General features: G+C 53.4%; 1 protein-coding gene across 1 annotated transcript in view; it reads left to right on the forward strand.

The window, feature by feature from the left end:
• The window catches only part of LOC144247634 (uncharacterized), a 748,886-nt gene that overhangs the window by 168,909 nt on the left and 558,022 nt on the right, over window positions 1–21,955 (forward strand). The window lies entirely within an intron of this gene.

The raw sequence follows: 21,955 nt of genomic DNA on the forward strand, positions 1-21,955 counted from the left end.
CTTGGAGAAGGCTGAGGGCATCGTTTGGGAGCAGCTTTTCTTCCAGCAGGGGATGGCGTGAGGTGGGTCCTGTCTGCTGGGGATGGTGGGATCAGAGCTCTGGGGAGATGGCAGCGAGCACAGGAGCGTCCTGCTCTGGGCAGCTGCTGAGGGCTGGAGGTGCCGTGGCCGGCTGCAGGCTGGGCACATGTCCTGCCCTCCTGCTCTGCTCCCAAAGGCAGCAGTGATGGGCAGCTCTGGGCACAGCTCTGGCACGGCCAGCATGGCCTGGGCACCGCGGGCGGCTGGGACAAGGGGACAGGAGCCTTCAGCTGACTGGGCTTTCTGGTTTCTCTCCTTGCAGCCGGGCTCTGTGGGTGCTGAGGCTGCTCTGGGCTCTGCCAGGGCCCTGCTGGAGCTCAGCACCGGACTGCAATCAGCCAAAGGAGAAATGGGGTGCCCTGCAGCACAGACTGGCTTGAGCATTTCAGCAACACAGCTCAAGTCTGCAGAGTGTACACCTCCAAGGAAAAACACACAGCCACCCAAAAAATAAACTTGTTCAATAACTTCTGAAATGAAATCAATCTGGGATGACCCCAAATGACTTTTTGCAGCTTGCTCAAGCAGTAGCTCAGCCCTTCTCTGAACTGTTCTCTCCCACACCTGCTTTTTACTTCCCAACTGCTCCCTCTTTTCCCCCAGTGAGTTCCCAGCCCATTCCAGTCTCCAGCACACTGTTGCCTTCCTTGCTGCCCCTCACCATGAGGAAGGCCCAGTCCCAGGCTTAGGGACTCATCCTGTCACTGGCTGAGGAGCAGCAATGTCTCAGAGGTCTGGTGGGATTTTAGTGTCATTCAGAGCTGCTCTCCAGCCCCTAGCTCTCCTCACTGCTGAGTTCCCGGTCCCTTTTCCTCGTCCTTGCAGCAGGATGAGCTCTGTGAATCCCCTGGAGCCTCCCCACTCTTCCCAGCCCACGCACCCACCTCAGTTAGGCTGAAGCTGCAGCTTCTGTGTCTCCTCTGGCACACCAGTGCAGTCCCCTGTGCGGGGAGCCCCAGCCCCAGAGCACAGCACTCAGCAGTGCAGTCGGGGCTGGAGCAGCTGCCCTGCAGCCCTGCCTTGGCTCTTGGTGGCAGGGAATGCTCCCTGTTTGCAGCTGTCCCTGCAGGATGGCCCCAGGGCAGAGCCCAGCCGGGCTCCCAATGCAGCCCCTGAAGCTTGAGGCAGACAGTGGTCCCAGAGCTGAGGTTCACGGGGAGCCCCCGGAGCTGTGCCTCGCACTCTGTTGCCGTGTCACCGTGCAGGCTGGCTTGTACGGGGTGAATGTACCAGCCCTGCTTTGACTGACAGGGGCCGGGCCCATCACATCTCTCCCAAGGCTGCAGGCATTGCCCAGGCCAGAATCTGAAGGGGCACAGAGATCAGAGCAGTGAAATCATCCAGACTGGGTTTTCAAAGGCCCTTTAGAAGGAAGGGCTTGAGAATAAACGTGCTCTGTTTGCCACACGAACATCGGGGTGAGTGGTCTCTTTGGCTCCAACCCACTTTCCTCCCCGAGCCAACGTTACCCACTCCCTCACACGTCCCCCCTGTGCCTTCCCACTGCCTTGTCCTGTCAGGGCTCCCACAGCCCCTCATCCCTTCGTGGCCCCGTCCCCTCAGGGTCTCCCCAGCCCGGCCAACCTGCCCGGCAGCAGCGCCACAGCCCCACAGGAGCTCCAGAGGAGCCCCACCAAGAGGCACCTGGGAGCCCTCAGCAATCCAGCCAGCAACACACGGGCAGGAGGACACGGATGGCGCTTCCTGCCTGGGACAGGGCTTGTGGCCATCTCCAGGCACCGCTATCACAGAGATCCCCACAGCTCCAGCCCCTGCCCATCTGCTCTGTGGGCAGCACAAAGGCTTCAGCAGAGCCACCAAAGGCCAAGGGGCTTCTGGCCATTTTCCCTGCAACCCTGCATGCCTGGGCAGCTTGCTGAGCCCAGGAACCCTTTTACACCCTCTTCCCCTCGGCCCTGCAGAGCCTGGGCAGCAAAATAAAGATCCTGGCAGTCTGTCTATAGCAACACATCCTATATTTATACGCTAAAGAAAAACAAAAAGAAAGAAAAGAACAATCTTAAAGAAACGAGACATTCCTGCTGGCTCGGGTGGCCCCAGCAGACAGAGCCTCTGGGATCAGCTCTCTGCAGAGCTGCAGCAGCGCAGCCAGCCGAGCCCCGACAGACGAGGCCGTCTCCTCCATGCCCTGCAGAGCCGATCCTGCAGGTTGTCAAAGATGGAATATGGAGCTCTCTCTGCTTCCTGGAGGATGCACAATGTTTGTACTGCCAGGCTTGCGACGGCGACGCTGGTGTCATTTTCCATGCCTTCAAGGGCTGAAAGAGAGAGGAACAGAGCCATGGTCAGTTCCCACATCTGAGGGGACCCAAGAAGACTCTGTGCCAGGGCCATCCCAGCCGGCTCTGGCCATGGCCAGCAGGGAGCAGGGACCAGCTGGATTAGCCCGAAGCTGCTGGCCACGAATCCCCCAGGTGCCCTGAAAGCTCTGTGTGCTCTGCCCACGCCGGCCCTGGTCCGCACAGGGAGCAGAGCCCTCCGCAGCCGGGGCAGGGCTCGCAGCTCCCCCGGCAGCCCCCGCTGGCAGCCCGCTGCCCTCGCTCACCCTCAGAGAGGAGCTGGAGCTCTTCCTTCCTCCCCCTCAGGTGCCGCCCGGCCGTCCCTGGGAACACAGAGCCTGTCAGGCCCAGGGCACAGCTCCCTGCCAGCGGCGCCGCCAGCCCTGTGCCCACACGCCCTCCTGGCCCGGCTCGTGGCTCACCCATGAACCTGACGGCCGCCTCTCGCAGGGGCTCCTGTGGGCTCTGCAGGTAGGGCAGGGCCCGGCGCAGGTGCTTGGCCACGCTGCTGCTGTCCTCTGCCAGCTGGAGAGAGCGGCAGGAGGGAAGGGTTGGCCCCGCAGCCCCCCGGGCTGGGGCTCCATGGGCACCCGGCTCAGGCCGCAGGAGCCTGGAGCAGAGCCCGCGCGGCCTCGGGCTGCAGCAGCGGGCAGGGGCACAGCTGCCAGCCCGCACACCGAGCACCGCGCTCAGGGGCTGCTCCAGGCTGGGGCTGCGGCTTCCCGGCCCTCCTTACCAGGCACTCGGGGAACTGCCACAGCTTCTGGTTCTGCACCAGTTCTCCAAGATCCCTCCTCTTGAGGAACTCGGCCGCACAGAGCAGTGTTTCCTGAGAAGCCTGGAGAGCAGCAGAGACGCGGAGATGGCCCCACAGCCCAGGGCGCAGGACCCCGTCCCTGTGCCAAGGCCAGCAGGAGCTGCAGCCTGCGAGGCACCAGGGCAGGGCCAGCCCAGCCCCTGCCAGGGGCCAGCGGCAGCTGCCGAGTCCTCACCTCTGCCACTCTCTGGTTCTCATCGTGGCAGTGCAAGGAGAGTGGCAGCAGGCTCTGGCGCACGTGTGCCTTCAGGACCTTTCTCTCCTCTTCCGGAAAAAAATCCAGCATCTCCTTGAAGACAAACAGGGAGCACAACTGCACCTGGCTGTCCTCCTGTAGGAAAGGAAGGAAGAAAGACCTCAGCATCAGCTGCTTCAGGCCCACCTGGGCACAGCCTGTGAGTGCACAGGGCACAAAGTGTGAGGGCAGCACCCGCTGGCCGTGGCTGGAGGCGCAGACCCTTACATTGTCAAAGAGTGGCAGGAGTGCCTCAGCCAGCTGCAGGGCGATGGTGCTGGTTATTGGGGCACCATTGCAGAAAAATAAAGCTCTGAGGAGAACCGTGGTCATCCTGAGCATGGTGCTGTCATCTTCCTTCAGGAGTTCCACGAGCCTCTCATGCAGGCTCCACATCCTTATGGCCATCTATTTGTGGAACACAAGTGTGTGAAACACCATCCTGCTGCCACAGGGCCCAGGGGCCCAAGGCCTGTGCCAAAGCCCTGGGGCAGCTGCAGCAGGAGGCAGGAGAGCTGGCAGCAGCTGCCCCAGTGCCCCAAGGCCAGCCAAGCCCCAGGGACTGCCTTCCCCAGCCCCACGCTGGCAGCACGGCTTCAGCCCCTGCGCTCTTCTCACCGAGACACTGGTGGTGCCGAGCGCCACGAGGCCTCGGAGCGCCAAGCGACGCCTCCCCCTGCACTCGCCCTGCAGGTGCTTGGACAGGAACTGCAGGACGCTGTCACGGCGCTCACTCAAGTTCAGGTGTTCCAGGATCTGAAAGGCACAGGCCGGTGACGGGGGAGCGGCCTGCGGGAGCCCAGAACTGCCCAGGGCCGGGCCCAGGTAGCAGCACAGGGCACGGGCTCCGTCCCAGGCACTGCGGCCAAGAGAGGGCAGAGAGCCGGGAGGCAGCTCAGCGAGGCAGCGCTGGCCTTCAGGCTCACCTCCACAAGGAACGCCAGGGCAGCCAAATCCCGGCACGGCGTGTCCTTGCTGAGCAGCCCGAGCAGGTGGAACGCAATCCTGGAACACGCGGCTTCGGATGCGCGGTGCATTTCTCTGACAGGAGGAAACACGAGTCAAAGCCCTTAGCCAGTGGGGGCAAACCTCTCCCAGGACTGCCTCACAGAGCTCTGGCCTTTCTCCACCACCCTGCAAGGGGCAGCTGAGCCCTCTGGGAGGTTGCTGCTCTTGGGCACGCTCCTCTCCCAGCCTTTTGCAGCCTCCTTGGCCGTCCCTTGGTGACAAGGCCTTCTGGCCCACGGCCACAGGGACTGTGTGGGGCACCTCGGGCACAGGGCACACATGCCGGGGACAGCTGGGGAGCAGGGGGTCTCACCTGGCCAGCACGCCCACAGCACAGTGGTGGGTGTCAGCACAGAGCAGTGTGTCCCAGCCACGCTTGTCTTCCATGGCCACCACCACATCCTCATAGTGAAGTTGGCAGAGCAGGGCCTTGAGGGTCTGCTCTGCAAAGCTGTGCACAGAGCAAAGCTGAGGTTACACTGGGAGCACTGGCCCCTGCCCTGGGCACATGGCAGGGACAGGAGGACTGGCATGGAGCACCTGCTGGGGCTGGTGGCAAGGCCGTGTTGCTGCTGGCATCCCTTCCAGAAGGTATCGACCTCCTCTGGCACATCCAGAGTGCTGAAGAGCACTTGGAAGAGCAGATGCACAAAGAGGCCGGGGAAATACACGGTGACTACATGTGGCACACAGGGCAGCTGGAGGATCTTCCACATCACCACGGTTGCCTGCAAAGGACAGAGCAGCCCGAGACAGCGTTCAGTGCCGAGGTGTCCGTGTGGCAGGGCCCGAGCACGGGAGGGAGAGGCCCGGAGAGACGCAGGGGGAGCACCGGGCCTGGTGACCCTGGAGCTGCCCCGAGGCCAGGTTTCAGCCCAGCGCCTGAGGCAGGGAGACGCCGTGGGGGAGGGAGGATGGAGAGCTGCTGGAGAGGTGGCCTTGGGGCCAGCAGAGGCAGAAACTCACAGCCAGGGCAAGGACAGCCGTGTGGTCCCCATCGGAGGTGCACGTGCTGTGCTCTGGCCAGCTCCCCAGCACATCCAGGAGTACGAGCATGGCCGGCTCTGCAGTCCTCAGCGAGCACATGATGTTCTTCCACATGGCCAGAGCAGCTCTGTGGGGTCAGAGCTCTGTCTCAGAGGAGTCTGGGACACAGCAGCGTGGCCTGGGCGGCAGCGGGGAGCTGAGCTGCTCTGCCAGCCCTGCCTCTGCCCACTGCCCCTCACTGGCAGCACGCAGGCAGCCCAGCCCTGTGGGCACTGGCCCCTGAGGGGCAGGGGGAAAGCATGGCAGCACGCTGGGGGGCTGGCAGGGGCCAGGGCTGGCAAAGGGAGCAGCCAGAGGGCCCTGGAATTCTCTGTGTCAGACACCTGGGAAAGGCTGCACATGGGGAAGGGCTGCTGAGCCCTGAGCCCTCTGGGCAGGTGAGCCCCATACCTGTCACACAATGGGGCCACACGCAGGAGAGCCATCACCACGTCAGAGGGCTGTGCCTCTGTCAGATCCAGAAGGGGCCTGTACAGATTGTACTCAGGAAACTCATTGGCCACGAGCCACTGGTGGATGTACCTCACCATGGCGGGCACCTGGAGAAGGAAGGGGAGACTTGGAAAGCTGCTGGAGGAAGGAATGTGCCCAGCTGCCCCAGAGAAGTGCTTCCCTTGCCACCACACTGCCATGGCCTCAAAGGCTCCCAGGGAGCAGCAGGCATGGCTTGGGAGGCCAAGCAATTGCTGGGAGGAGAAAAGCCAGGCCACAGGCTGCTTACTTGCTTTGGGCTGGAAGGACCCTCCTCCACAAGCATATCCAGCAGGGCAGCGCTGGTCTTGGTTTTGAAGATGGGAGAGTACACTCTGAGCACGGTGCCCATGGCGCTGCTCTCTTCCTCCCGAATCCTCTTCATGAATTTGCAAACCATCTGCAGCAGAAGGGCAAGAAGCCCGGGATGCTGCATGGAGTGCTCTGAGCACAGTGCTGGGCTGAGCAGTGCCAGCAGGCCCAGCCCAGGTGGGGATGGCTGCAGGTACCTGTGCTGTTCTGCGGAAGCGGCCACGGGTGCGTTCCTGCTCTCGTGTGCGCTGCACGGCTGCACCTGGCAAAGAGCGAGCGCAGCCCGAGCTGAGGGGCTGCGGGAGAGGCCGGAGAACACAGCCCAGCCCTGCGCTGCCCAGGCAGGGACAGCCCCGCGACGGCCCAGGGCACGGAGCACGGCTGTGGGGTGTCTGCCCGGCCCCTATTCCATCCTGTCCATGGGCATGGCCCCAGGGGAGGGGATGGGATGGGATGGGATGGGATGGGATGGGATGGGATGGGATGGGATGGGATGGCATGGCATGGCATGGCATGGCATGGCATGGCATGGCATGGCATGGCATGGGGCCAAGCTGGCTGCAGGCACCAACCCTGTGGCCCAGCTCTGCCACTCACCCTTCTGCTGTGGCTGGAACTGCTCCACCTCTTCAGGCTGCTCTGCTGGGGCAGCTCCAGGGCCTTCTTTCTCCTCCTTGCCCCAGGCCAGCTTGGGCCCGCTCGCAGGTCTGTGCTCTACGACACTGCCTGGATTCATGGCTACTTGCAGAAGGTGAAAAGGAAAAGGTCCGAGTCAGCAAGTGCTGCAGTCGTGCCTTGAGGGCACCTGCAAGAGTGAAGTCTTGGCAAGGCTACAGGACAGCAAGTCCTGCACTCTGGTCCTGGGGGCACCAGCCAGAAGGACAGGAGACTCCTGTCAAGGATGGTGAAAAGCAAATGCCACAGTCTGACCTCGAGGGCAGCTGCAGAAGAGATGCCTCGGGAAGGCCAGGGGTCACCAAGTGCTCTGGTCTGGCCACAAGCTCACCTGCAGGAGTAATACCTTGGGAAAGCCTCAGAGTCATCAAGGAATGAGTGGCTGTGTGAGGGCTCCTCACAGCACCGCTCTCTCCCGTCCTCTCTCGTCGCGTGCACGGAGCACTCTGGCGTGGCCCTGCCACTGCCAAGACCTCTGGCACAGCGTGTCACAAAGGGCCCTTGGATCCCTCGTCCCGTTCCATTCCACGGTGACCATGCTGCACCGTGTCACAAAGGGCCCTTGGATCCCCTGTCCCGTTCCATTCCACGGTGACCATGCTGCACCGTGTCACCAAGGGCCCTTGCACGCACTGCCACCTGCCCTGGGGCCACCCCGTGCCCACCCAAAGTGGCCCAGGGTGGAAGGAATGCCTTGCCCCAGGTGTGTCAGACAGCCCAACAGGATCTTTAGGAAGGGCTCAGCCCATCAGCAAACGCTGCCCTGCTCTGCGGGCTCAGAGCAGCAGGAGCCCCCGCAGCTGCCGACGCAGCCGCGGCGAGAAGGGCACGGGGCCTCCACAGAAGCTGGCACGGCCTCCTCGGGACACGTCCCACATGGTGGCCGTCCTGAGCACGGCCGTGGGACACAGACCAGGAACGTGTGGGCCAGGGCAGGAATGCTGCTCTGAGCCCTGGGGCCCGGGCAGCGCTGACAGCAGCAGGTGAGGCACAGTCCCTGCCCAAGCAGAGTTCCCCCGAGCCCTGGCAGCACCGGTGCCCGTCTCCTGCCCCAGAAACCTGTGCCCCAAAAGGGCTTCTCTGCCAGAGGGCAGCCAAAGCTGGTGTGCACTGGGGGCTGTGCTCTGTCCTACAGGGGCTGTTGGTAGCAGCACCTGGAGCAACTGGTGGCAACACTTGGTGCTTAATAGATGTTGTTGCTCCTTCCCAGAATGATTTTTTCATGGAAGGGATTAGCAGCAGCACAGAAACACTAACAGCTACTGAACTTCACAGGACAAAGAGACTCCACCGAAACACTGCCATGTTTCCATGTGCTTTTGCGTCTTTCTTGCACTCTGAAAGAAGAAGAATTGGCCCAAGCCCTGCTATTCAAATCTCCAGCTGCTGTGTGTCTTCCTGTGGCAGCTCACTGTAAACACAACTGGCTGCCTGCTCAGCTGGGCAATGGACGGCCACAAACAGGGAGAGCCCTGGTGAACATCTCTTTGGTCTCGTGGGGCAGTGAGGGCACAGGAGACAAAGACTGCTCCTCCCGAGTTCATGGGGCAACAAAGAGATTTTATTTCCCAAGCCCCCCCTTACACAGGACATTTGAAAGACCAGGCCTGGAAGCTCTCATTGGTTTGAGCTCCACGCCCCTTCAGGTTCTGGCCTGTGAGGTGCCTGCAGTTTTGGGAGATATTTGATTGGTCAAGACCCCTGTCAATCATGGTAACACCTCACCCTTCTTTTCTTTATAAAATTCTGTGTATTGTTCTCTGTCACCCATCTGCAAGGGCCCTTTGCAAACATGGGGACAGAGGACAGCGTGCATCTAATTTGCACTGGAGCTGCAGCATTCCCCTCCAGGAACTGTTAGGGGAGAACTCAGGCTACAGGCATAATGCTTCTTGGTTACAAATTGAACTTATCTCTAAAAGCAGAAAGCTATTTAACCCTGAGCCCATTTAACCCTTAGAGGAAAACCCAATTTTAAAAAACAACCTTTAAGCACTTGATCCCTTGGGGAAAAACCGAACTCCCAGAAAACAATCTGTAAAAAGAAAAACTGTTTGTAAACATGAGAAATAATTAGTAAACAAATCAAGTCCTTCTATGAACTGTCCATGAGGCAGGTGATCATTTGTAATGCTGTCTGTGGCTTCCAGTGTCCATATTTTAGGCAGCTGCATTGTACTGTTGTAGGATTTATTGTAAAACATGAGAACAGACTCAGAGGGGAGGAGGGTGTACCCTCAATCCAACCCCTTTCCCCTTTTTTCTTTGTATAATAAGTAATAATAGGAACAACACATGGATTTTGAATACTATTAACTTATGCAAAGTTTCATCCACGTTTACTGATAATATTTTTCTTTACCAGCCAGGTTCAGGGCAAAGAACTTGATTGGGAGATGTTTTGATATGGGCAAGGAACTCGGTTAGGAGAAATTTTCTGTATTTATATTTTATCTAGTGCAAACCATATACTTTTCCCTTTTTGTTAGAAATTAGAAATCTTTTATTGACTTTAATAAAAGCTGACTTTTAACTTTTAAAATGATGACAAGTGGCAGAATTTCAGTGAAAATCTTTGCAACTACAATTTGCTTATGACAAATAGATGTTCTATGTGTACCCCCGTAGATCTTCTTTGAATCATACCAGTTTATCTTGAAGCAATGCAAGAATAATTACTAGAATATTAAGAAAGGGCATGTTAATACACATACTAGGACTTCTTTAAGACAATGATTTACTGAAATATGAATATCAATCTAATATCGATATCCAATTGAGACAGACAAAAACTCTCTAAGAGTTTAAAGTTATAAAGTGTATGTTTATTGAGACAGATGGGCAGTACGTCGGATAATTCCCTAATGCACACTGCAAAAATCACAGGTATTACAAAGCTTTTTTATTTGCAGAAGTCTTGAATACACAAAATATGAATGCATATTCATATCCCTGTCACTTCCTCTGATCCGCTTCACATGCTAATTGGCAAAAAGGCAATTAAGCATGTGTGGTTCTGTTCCCTGAAATGAGTCGGGGGTCCATTTTGGGGAGGGGTCTCCAAAATGAAGAAGTAAAATAAGTCTTCCTTGTTCTGACCTTTCTGCCTTTCCCATGCATACGTGAGAAATGAATCCTTGCTGTTTTCCTGTGCTTAATGGATTCCTAAAGTATGGGAAGTCTGCAACTGTTTTTGTGTCCCTGAAATCTGTTTATCACATTCTCATGATAAGCACATCTACCCAAACAAAAAGCTGGCAAGCAATGAGTTAATAGATCCTGGATATCTTATCTAAGATCCAGCTACTGTTAACTATGAACAAAGTCGATTTATCTACTTCCAATAAGTCAGCAACATCCAATTTAACTATCATCTTAACTTTCCTAAAATTCTAAATTCTTCAAAATTAATGTCTCACCGGGAATGGGGACAGGGAATGGGAATGGGAATGGAGACAGGGACTGGGAGTGGTGACAGAGACAGGGAATGGGGACAAGGACCAGGAATGGGGACAGGGAATAGGACTGGGAATGGGGACAGGGACAGGGAATACGGTACAGGGATCAAGAACGGGGCCCGGATTGGGATGGGAACAGGATGGAACGGGACAGGGGGGACACGGGAACAGGCAGGGGCAAGGGGAGTATGGAAGGGGAGTAAGGAATGGGGCAGCTGCTGCAGGGGCACATGGGGACAGTTCCAGGGCAGGGGGTCCTTGACCAGCTGCCCAGAACCTCCACCAGGGTCTCCCAGGGCAACCGGAGCCGCTCAGCCTGGGGTGCCCAAAGCCCTGAGAAACTCCCAGGTCCCTCCCAGGAACCCTCAAGTCCCTCAAACCCAGCATCCCCCACATCCCCTGCAAGACCCTCCCCATGTCCCCATCCTTGTCTTAGCTCAACATCTTTATTTTTACCTGCTTTTAAGAGTTTTGAAAGGGCAAAGAGAAATGAAAAGAAAATCCAGGCCACGGGGAACCAGGAGAATGTTGAGCCCCCCAGCTGGGTGTCTTCCCAACATGGATCAGCAGCACCACGGGTCACCAGGACTCTGCCCACCGGGGCTCACTGGGGATCATCCAGCACGGATCCTCCTGTGGGGGATGGAGCTGGAGCAGCGCATGGAGCTCCTCCAACACTGGGGCACTCGCAGGGCTGCCCTTTGTGGTGCCTCTGCTGGTTTTGGGTCAAGGCTGAGCTGTGTGATGAGCTCTTCCCACACTGGGGACATTCATAGGGCCTGGAACTTCACCAGGAAGAGGGCTGGGATGTGCCCTGGTGCCTGGGACATCACCAGGAGCAGGGCTGGGATGTGCCCTGGTGCCTGGGACATCACCAGGAACAGGGCTGAGATGTGCCTTGGTGCCTGGGACATCATCAGGAGCGGGGCTGGGATGTGCCCTGGTGCCTGGGACATCACCACAAGCGGGGCTGGCTCTGATGCTCTCCGGTGCCTGGGACATGACACGGGGCGGTGCTGGCTGGGGTTTGTTTGGTGCCTGTGCAATCCCAAGGGCAGTGTCACAGCGGGGCAGCTCTCAGTGTCCCCAGCAGGTCACAGTGTCCAGGGCAGCCCGTGCCAGCGGTCACTGCGCACACGGGGCAGGCTGGGCTGGACAGGGGACGGGGCAGAAACGCTGCCCCGGGACTGGGGTCTGCCCCTGCCTCTGGGGCCCAGCCCCTGCTGGGAGCGCCTTGGGCAGGGCACGGGGCTGCTGCTGGGCCAGGGGGACAGGCCGTGCCCCCTGTCCCCTGCTGCTGGGCCAGGGGGACAGGCCGTGCCCCCTGTCCCCTGCTGCTGGGCCAGGGGTGTTATGGACAAATTCAATTGGGGAGGCTAATTATAGATAAATCAATTACCAAGAATTTATTAAGCAAGTGGTATTAAGCAAAAGAACAGCGCTGGGTGGCCAGGGAGCCTCTCTTCCACCACGGCGCACCTTCCCCCTTTTACCTTTTTGTTTTTATAGTCCCTTTTTATTTCTGGTTGACGTATTTTCTCTCTGTGCACTCTGTGCCGGTACAATTGGTTCCTGGGGGGTCTCTTTTTCTGCCCTTGGTGGTCATAGGAATGAAGGCTCCTCATCTTCCTTGCAGATTGTCCTTGGCCTAAAAGTTAACTTGTACATAATTAGTTACACAGTCTTCTATGCTAGTTGTATTCCCTACTCAGTTCAAATTCTTATCTCCTTTATCGCTTGTTTGATGAGCAAAATAATTTTTATTTATTACAAACCCCCCTTTTTCTCTTTACCAATTTGTTCATTAAAACGCTTTAACTCTTGGTAGCTTAAGACCAGGGTTTCATCTACTTCTAAGTCCCTGGGCAATGTTTCCTACCTATCTCTAATAAGTGTTAGATGAGCTGCCTCTAATCTTCTGTTTACAATGTCGATGATTTTATTAAAAATATAAGGTTTGAAAGTTAAACTTAGTAACAACAATGTTACGGGACCTGCAATCCCCCTTATACAGAATTTCTCCTTGAGTGCCATACCCCGGAATTTTACACCCCTCAGGGTACCATGAGGTCTTTAAAAATTTATCTGGATGGGTGACAGCCTGGGCGGTTGCTATGGCTTCACAGCCCCAATACCCACACAGATATTACCCAGGATAATGACAATATCCCCTCCCAGGATTGGAACTAGGACGCCAATGGGTAGCCTGGAGTTCAGGTTTACTCCATCCCCACATAGAGTTTATCAAGCCTTTGTTAGTAACAAAAAAATGGGAGCTACAGTGGTGGCATTATGCTTAACAACTTTCCCTTGGTCTGTTTTGGTCAGAGTCCAATTAAATGGCTGGTGTGCATAGTCCCCTTGACCAGGCCAGGTACAACATATAACTAATATGCACAGAATTTGCCAGCAAGGGTGGAGTCCAAACTGCCCCAGGATTTGATTATCATTATCTCCCCATTCCCAGTGTTTGTTTTGACATGTTATTGCCGGGCTCACCTTTACCCTTGGGAGATCAGTATCCTTGAGGCAGTTCTTGAAATACTTTGAATTGTCCCAGTCTGAGGGCTCTTTCCTCCACCGCTTCTCATCCCTCTGCCTCGCTCACCGACTCGGTTGCTCCAAGCCGCGAAGCGCACCATCTTCTCAGCAGCAAGGATATTCTTCAGGAGGACCCAAACTCTGCTTTTGTTGCCTCTTTTTGAATGATTCCCAGCTTTTATCCTTCACTTGTGGTGAGTCACACTGAATCCCAGGTAAAGATTTCCGGCAAATCCCTTTGATAATTTGAACAATTAGGGGAATTGGTTCATTGGAGTGGAAACAACAATTTTCAGGTCTAGCCCCCTTAATAAACACCTCCCACCACTCTTGGGATTCCCTTGGTAGGGTCCCATTCTCTTCTCCAATCCTTAGGACTGACTCTGTCAGTTCTCTTTCTAACTGATAACACCCTTAACAAATACCCCTAGGAGGAGTGCCTCTGTAACTATGGACCCACCACCGTTCCTGCAAATTTTACAAATATAGCATAAAAAAGGGTAACAACCACAATCCTTATTTGCACAATATACTCTAAAATCATTAGTTATAGGATATCCATAGTCAAATATCTCACTCTACCAGCTGGTTCGTACATTTCTTACTGAGTCCATTCAGTCCATTTAAGTGTGACCTTAAGATCCCCGGGCTGGCTGGTTATTCTCCAGGGCTCTTGGGCAGCAGCAGGAATCGCTCCCTTTATTCGGCTCGCATGGGTCCACCCCTCCTCGGCGGTTCTGACTGCAGTTTCTATAGTGAGTAAAACAACATAGGAGGCTTCCCAATTTGGGGTTGTGAGGTTTCTTTCTAGGTTTCTTATTAAAACCTTATCACCTGGATTTATATTGTGGATTGCTAGGTCTAAAGGAGGTTGTTGCACTAGTAACTCAGCTCTTCTAAGCCCTTCCCGAGCCTTCACAAGTTGCATGACATATTGGTTAATTTGTTGATTACTTATTTCAGGATGATCTATAGGAGAATCCATGTCATAAGGCATCCCATAAAGCATTTCAAATGGAGAGATTCCAATATCGGTTCTGGGCAGAGTTCTTATATTTAACAAGGCTAAAGGTAAACATATTACCCAAGATAACTGTGTTTTATACATCAATTTAGTTAGTTGTTTCTTAATTTTCCCATCTACCCTTTACACTTTACCTGAGCTTTGTGGATGTCAGGGAGTATGATATTGCCACTTTGTTCCTAGAGCTGTAACTACTTCTTTAATTATTTTGGGGGCAAAGTGTGGCCCTCTGTCTGAGTCTATTACTTCTGCTAGTCTGTAGCAGGGGATTATCACTTCTAATAATATTTTTACTATGTTTGTGTAGTTGCCCTGGAGGTAGGGAATGCCTCTACAAAGTGAGTCAAGTGATCTATTATCACCAATAAGTGTTTATACCTTCCTACTTTAGGCAAATCAGTAAAATCATTTTGAATGTGGGAAAACCCTCTATGTGCCAATTCCCATCTCCCCCATTTCCCACACCACTCAGGATTTCTCACACCTGGGTCTACTCCTGGGTCAGGGGTCTCTTCAGCCCCTCTAGAAATCTCAGCCCTCATTCTAGAGAGACTGCAGACTGTAGAGAGAAAGCTTACCAGATTAAACACCAGGAAGATGGTCTCTTTAACAGTCAGGGGAAACGGAACATTCTCTAATAGGGAGCTAAGAGATTCAGAGGAGAAGAAGGAAAGCAACGGCTGAAAAGCCTCATCCCCTGCTTCCCCTCTAACAAACTGGCTGCACAACCATGACTATGAGCCATGCATTCCTGGAACAGACTTCAGCACCTTCATAAACCCCCTTGCAAGCCATGACACCCAAGCCCAGCCCGATGGATATTCTTGTCAGTGCCCTACTGCAAAAACTACGTACTAGGGACAATACCAGAGCTATTCCTGGATAAGAATATAAACATAGGGACCATAGAGGAATTAAGATCTCAAAAAAATCCTAGGGACCAGAAACACATACAGGCCTTCACTCTAAAAGACACTATGATTCAAACAACAAAGCCAGTAACTGCTCCATACTAACACAAAGTGATTGGAACCAAAATATGATTAGAACGGGGTTTGTTTTTTCACTCTCTCCAGCCACGAAATGGGCAGGAAAATATTTGTCCTCGTTTAGGGCAAATTTTGTGAGAAAAACCTCTGGAAGGAGCCCCCAGAAAACAATCCCCCACGGCCCCTCCCCACCCACCTGATTCGGGAAGAATTTTCTCTGAGAGAAGTGGAAAATGACCTGTTTATTTAACAAACAAAACCCTTCCCAGCACTAGAAAAATGAACAACACCAGATGACAACAAACTCTTTCACCACTCTGAAGAGATGACAAATCCAGAAAGTCTCTCCTGGGAGTGGTCGCCCGGGTCTGGGCGCTGGGGATTGCTCTGGGCACTGGGGATGGCTGCTGCAGATCACAGAGCGCAGGCTCTGGGTGCTCCTCGGTGTTTCCCAGATCCCAGTCTGGAGCAGGTTAGATGATATTCAGGAAAGGGAAAGGGAAAAGAAACAGTCCAGGGAAAGAATTGGACTGCTTAGCTAAACTAATTTAAAAAGCAAAAGCAAAAGCAAAAGCAAGCAAAAAAGCAAAGCAAAGCAAGCAAAAGCCAGCAAGCAAAGCAAAGCAAGCCAGCCAGCACTGGCCTCTTCTAGACAGCAGAGCATGGGGGGAGGTGAGCCGGCTGATAACAAGGCAAAACAAACCTTCACTTTCAGAGCCAGTTCTGAAAGCACAGAACATAATATCAAACATAAACAGAACACACGATTGGAGATACAAACACCATAACGTCACCTTTGGACATTCCACCCCTTATCTCCATGTCTTTAACATCATGTTAAAAACTCCATCAAGTTAAAACTTCCACCTTTCACTTACTCATACCTTTGACACACATTTCCTTCTATTTCACTTGCTTAAACCTTTGAGCCTTACATATTTTTTCTGTCTCATGTCTGTGTGTTTTCGTTTACAGACACTGGCAGTAACATCCAGCAAACAGTGATATTTGCATATGAGTCTCACCCCACAATCAGATCTCCCTGAGGTACACATCGTGCTGTTCCATCTCTCTGCATTATCCACCATGTACAACCTGGTCCCTGAGCAAAGACAATCCCACAAATAGGTTTGTCTGTACTCGAGGCAGAATTGATCCACACTGATTTCCCTAACAAACCTCTGGCATGTGCCACTGGGACTTTATCTCAATCTACTATATTCAGGGGCTCAGACTGGGCAGGACCTGCTCGACTGGTGGAACCTCGGCTGTTAACTAACCAGGTGGCCTTTGCTAAATGTTGCTCCCAATTTTTGAAAGATCCCCCACCCAATGCTTTTAAGGTGGTTTTTAACAGTCCATTGTACCTCTCCACTTTGCCTGCAGCTGGTGCATGGTTTGGGATGTGGTACACCCACTCAATGCCATATTCCCTAGCCCAGGTGTTGATAAGACTGTTCTTGAAATGAGTCCCATGGTCTGACTCAATCCTCTCAGGGGTACCATGCCTCCAAAGGACCTGCTTCTCAAGGCCCAGGATGGTGTTACAGGCTGTAACATGAGACACAGGGTAGGTTTCCAACCATCCAGTGGTGGCTTTTACCATTGTGAGCACGTAGCGCTTGCCTTGGCGTGTCTGGGGCAGTGTGATGTAGTCAATCTGCCAGGCCTCCCCATACTTGTACTTGGACCCCCGCCCACCATACCAGAGGGGCTTCATCCTCTTGGCCTGTTTGATGGCAGCACAGGTCTCACAGTCATAGATCACCTGGGAAACACTGTCCATGGTTAGATCCACCCCTCGGTCTCATGCCCACTTGTAGGTGGCATCTCTGCCCTGATGGCCTGAGGCATCACGGGCCCATCGTGCTAGGAACAACTCTCCCTTGTGTTCCCAATCGAAGTCTATCTTTGATACCCCTATCTTTGCAGCCTGATCTACCTGCTGATTGTTTTTCTGCTCTTCATTAGCTCTACTTCTGGGGACATGGGCATCTACGTGGAGAACCTTCACAGGTATCTTCTCTACCCGGGTAGCGATATCTTTCCATTCTTCAGCAGTCCAAATTGGTTTTCCTCTACACTGCCAGTTAGCCTCTTTCCACCTCTCCAGCCACCCCCACAGAGCACTAGCTACCATCCATGAATCAGTGTAGAGGTAGAGCTTTGGCCACTTCTCCCTTTCTGCAATGTTGAATGGCTTTGAGTTCAGCAAGCTGGCTTGATCCACCTTCTCCTTCAGTGGCCTCTGCAACCTGTCATGTGGGACTCCATATGGCTGCTTTCCACTTCCGGTTCATCCCTACGATGCGACAGGAACCATCAGTAAAAAGAGCATAGCGTGTTTCCTCTGCTGGCAGTTGGTTGTATGGTGGAGCTTCTTCAGCCCGTGTCACTGGTTCTTCTTCATCTGTGACACCAAAACTTTCACCTTTGGGCCAATTTGTAATTAATTCCAAAATCCCAGGGCGATTCAGTTTACCAATATGGGCACGCTGCATGATGAGAGCAGTCCACTTGCTCCATGTAGCTCTGGTGTCATGGTGGGTAGAAGGAACCTTTCCTCTGAACATCCAGCCCAGCACCGGCAGTCGGGGTGCCAGGAGGAGTTGTGCTTCTGTGCCAATCACCTCTGAGGTGGCCTGGACTCCTTCATGGGCAGCCAAGATTTCCTTCTCTGTGGGAGTGTAGTTGGCTTCAGACCCTCTGTAGCTCCAACTCCAGAATCCCAGTGGTCGGCCTCGAGTCTCCCCAGGCACTTTCTGCCAAAGGCTCCAGGACAAACCATGGCTCCCGGCTGCAGAGTAGAGCACATTCTTGACCTCTGGTCCCGTCCTGACTGGGCCAAGGGCTACAGCATGAGCGATCTCCTGCTTGATCTGGGTGAATGTTTGTTGCTGCTCAGGGCCCCACTGGAAATCATTCTTCTTGCGGGTAACCAGGTAAAGAGGGCTCACAATCTGGCTATACTCGGGAATGTGCATTCTCCAGAAACCGATGGCACCTAGGAAAGCTTGTGTTTCCTTTTTGCTGGTTGGTGGGGACATAGCTGTGATCTTGTTGATGACCTCAGTGGGAATCTGGCACCGTCCGTCTTGCCATTTCACTCCCAGGAACTGGATCTCTCGGGCAGGTCCCTTGACTTTGCTCTCCTTGATGGCGAAGCCAGCTTCTAGTAGTATCTGGATGATTTTCTCTTCTTTCTCGAACACTTCTGCTGCTGTGTTCCTCCACACAATGATATCATCAATATACTGTAGATGTTCTGGAGCCTCACCCTTTTCTAGTGCAGCCTGGATCAGTCCATGGCAGATGGTGGGGCTGTGTTTCCACCCCTGGGGCAGTCGGTTCCAGGTGTACTGCACGCCGCTCCAGGTGAAAGCAAACTGAGGCCTGCATTCTGCTGCCAGAGGAATGGAGAAAAACGCATTAGCAATATCAATGGTGGCATACCACTTTGCTGCCTTGGACTCCAGCTCGTACTGGAGTTCCAGCATATCTGGTACAGCAGCGCTCAGTGGCGGAGTCACTTCATTTAAGCCACGATAGTCCACAGTCAATCTCCATTCTTTGTCAGATTTGCGCACAGGCCAGATGGGGCTGTTGAAGGGTGAGTGGGTTTTGCTGACCACCCCTTGGCTCTCCAGCTCCCGAATCATTTTGTGGATGGGGATCACGGCATCTCGATCTGTCCGATACTGCCGGCGGTGCACTGTCGAGGTCGCAATTGGCACGTGTTGTTCTTCCACCCTTAGGAGTCCTACTGCAGAGGGGTTTTCTGACAGTCCAGGCAAGGCGTTCAATTGCTTAATGTCTTCTGCCTCTACAGCGGCTATTCCAAAAGCCCACCTGAGTCCCTTTGGGTCTTTGTAATAGCCGTTCCGGAGGAAGTCTATGCCTAGGATACACGGAGCATCTGGGCCAGTCACTATAGGATGTTTCTTCCACTCCTTCCCAGTCAGGCTCACCTCAGCTTCCACCAGAGTCAATTGTTGTGATCCCGCTGTCACACCAGCAATGGAAACAGGCTCTGCCCCCACATGTCCCGATGGTATCAGAGTACACTGTGCACCAGTATCAACTAAAGCATCATATTTTTGTGGCTCTGATGTGCCAGGCCATCGGATCCACACTGTCCAGAAGACATGGTTTTCCCGTGCCTCTCCCTGGCTAGAGACAGGGCCCCTCTAGCACTGGTTATCATTCCTTTCCTGGGCAAACATACTAGAGGTCCCTTCAAGGGGGTCTGACAGATCGTACCCACAAGCTTGGTCACGGGAGGTTGAGGCTACCTTCACTTTGGTGGAACTCCCCTGGTTAGTTTCCCTCCTTGAGTTGACGGACCCTGGCTGCCAGGACAGAAGTGGGTTTCCCATCCCACCTCCCCATGTCTTCCCCATGGTCACACAGGAAGAACCACAGATTAGCCCTTGGGGTGTACCCTCTCTCTCTAGCTGGGGATTGTTGGGCGCTGATTCTGGGGCCTGTGACTCTCATGGGTGCTGTATTAACCTTCCTTATCTCCTCCCTCATCTCCTCTTTAAACTCCTTAATCACGGCTGAGATATGAGCCTGCATTGGGCCATTAATCACTCTCATAATTCCTAAGTTTGTTGGCAACAGAGCCCACTGTCTCTCAGTGAGCGTCAGCATTGATTGTTGCAATGAAAGTGGTGTATTGAGATGGCCCAAGATTTGCCAGACTCCACAGCATTTGTCCCGTACACCTGACCTTGTCAGGGTCATTATTGTGTCGTCCATCCCTCCCAAAGAGTACCTCCAATACTGCCACTTCCCTCAGCTGTTGGATCCCTTCCTCGAGGGTCTTCCAGCGCATTCTATGATGGTGTTCCTGCATTCTGTCCCTGTGGACAAACCTCTCCCTGACACTCATTAAGAGCTGCTCCCAGAGAGAAAGGGACCCTGGTTCCCTTACAAAAACCTGATTTATACCCGAGTCCTGGGTCAAGGGTCCCAAGTTCCTTGCCTCACCACCGTCCAGCTGCACGCCTGTACCCGTAAGATCCCAAACCCGGAGTAACCAGGTAGTATAAGACTCACGCCCTCGTCGCACAAGTTCTTTATGCAGATTAAAGACTTTCGTACGTCAGGGACTCGGTGATGATAGCAATCTCTGGGTCCCCTGTGGGTTGTGAGGTTCCTCCATTCCTGTCCCTATCTGCAGGGTGGTCTGCTTTCATCTTAGACCTCCTTGTTTCTACCGGGGCAACTGCTGCTGGCTGTGACTGCCTTTGTGGTTCAGCTGGAACCTGGACAGTTGTAACATTAGTGGGTTCCACAGCTGTACTATTAGACTGTCCTTCCTCAAGGCAAAGGGCCGGTTTCTCACCAGCTGGGGAAATGCACTCCTTCAGCATCTCTCGTATCTCCTTAACCAGAACCCTCACCCAATCTGGGCGGTTCATTTCTGAGGTGGGCTGTGGGGCAGGGTCATGCTCTGAAGCAGCAGCATCTCGAATCTCTGGGGCAGTGTCAGGTTCTGCAGGAGCATCCCTTGCCTCTGGTGTAGGTGTGAGGGTAGTTATCCAGGTTAATCTTGCCTTATCTCTGAGTGCTAAATATAACAGGACTATCAGCAACACCACCCATTGTGTGATATCATTAGCACTTAGAGAGGATCTTAACCCTTTGAGAACTGGTGGAGCAGACCCAAAAAGATGGTTAAAAGGTTGGGAGAAAGTTTCCCCGGTGCTATTTCCTCGCAGTAGGTACCGTTATTAAAGTAACCCCAAAAACATACAGTTAGTGTGTGATAGCTATGAATCCATGTACCTGCCTTCCAGAGGAAATTAAAGATCCATGAATTCCTCACCCAATTAACCCAGAAGCCAAACTTGATAATAGACACAGTAGCCTTAGTTATAGGACCCATTTTTAGATAAGGGTCTGCAAATGGGAAAAGTATAGCTACGATCACCAAACCAAGCTAAACTAGACCACATAGTGATGCTTAAGATATTTCTACACACAACAAAAAACAAATTACTTAAGAACTGTTAATCCTTTTTCCCTCTCAATGCCCTCGAACCCCACATTGGGCGCCAAAATCTGTCTTGGTTTGACAAGACAGGAGTCTGTGAAGGAGGGCAAAAGCGTCCTGTGCAATGGAGAAGGTAAACCCCCTCCCTCCGAATTACTAGGATTTTTAAATTAAAATGCTCTCAGGCAAAGATATGGGAATGGGAGTAACAGTTCTTTACTAGGAGAAAACTAGATAACAATTTAAAAAGGCAAATGCAATTGGTACAAACAAAACTAGTGATAAAGTCCACAACCTGAGGATTCGGGGTGTTGGTAGCAGTCCGGTTGAAATGATAGCTGCTCCTCTTGCAGTGGCTGATGAATTGCAGCTGAAGTGGTGATCTTTAAAAGGGTATAGTTTTCTCTGAAGATCTGGTGGCAGTTGGGCCGCCTCTGAGCTCTGCCACTGCCGCCTCACCGCGCTCCGGCCATTTCTCTGGGAATCCTGCCGAAGGAGCTGCTTCTCTGGGAATCCCACCAAAGGAGCTGCTTCTCTGGGAATCCTGCAAAGAGAGAGAGCAGCTCTGTCTCCGAAAAGGTACCCCTTTATACAATAATAGAGTGCTTGGCTTCCCCCACTGTGTGGAGCATCTCACAATGGGATGGTGTTACGTTACCAGCCCTGCAGTGAGTGAGTCAATGGCCCATTAACAAATTATTACCTCTTCAGAGCAAGCCATTGTTCTTGGAAGAGATAACAAACCTGATCAACCACCAACAGATGGCAAATCAAATACAAGCTTATCTTACAAACCAGGACATCCCACTGCATGGAGGATAACATGGCAGGGCAAAGGATGGATCCCATGTGGAATCCAACCTGCCCTGATCCACCCCCGTTGGGTGTATTTTGGAGCAGCTCTTATCTGTGGTTTTTATGGTGATCCCGTGGAAAGCAGCCACTTGCCTGCTGTGATGAACTCAAAACTAATACTAATTCCTCATTCCCTTTGGT

The sequence above is a fragment of the Lonchura striata genome, chromosome 35, assembly GCF_050655825.1.
Source record: "Lonchura striata isolate lonStrDom1 chromosome 35, ASM5065582v1, whole genome shotgun sequence".
Lineage (NCBI taxonomy): Eukaryota > Metazoa > Chordata > Aves > Passeriformes > Estrildidae > Lonchura > Lonchura striata.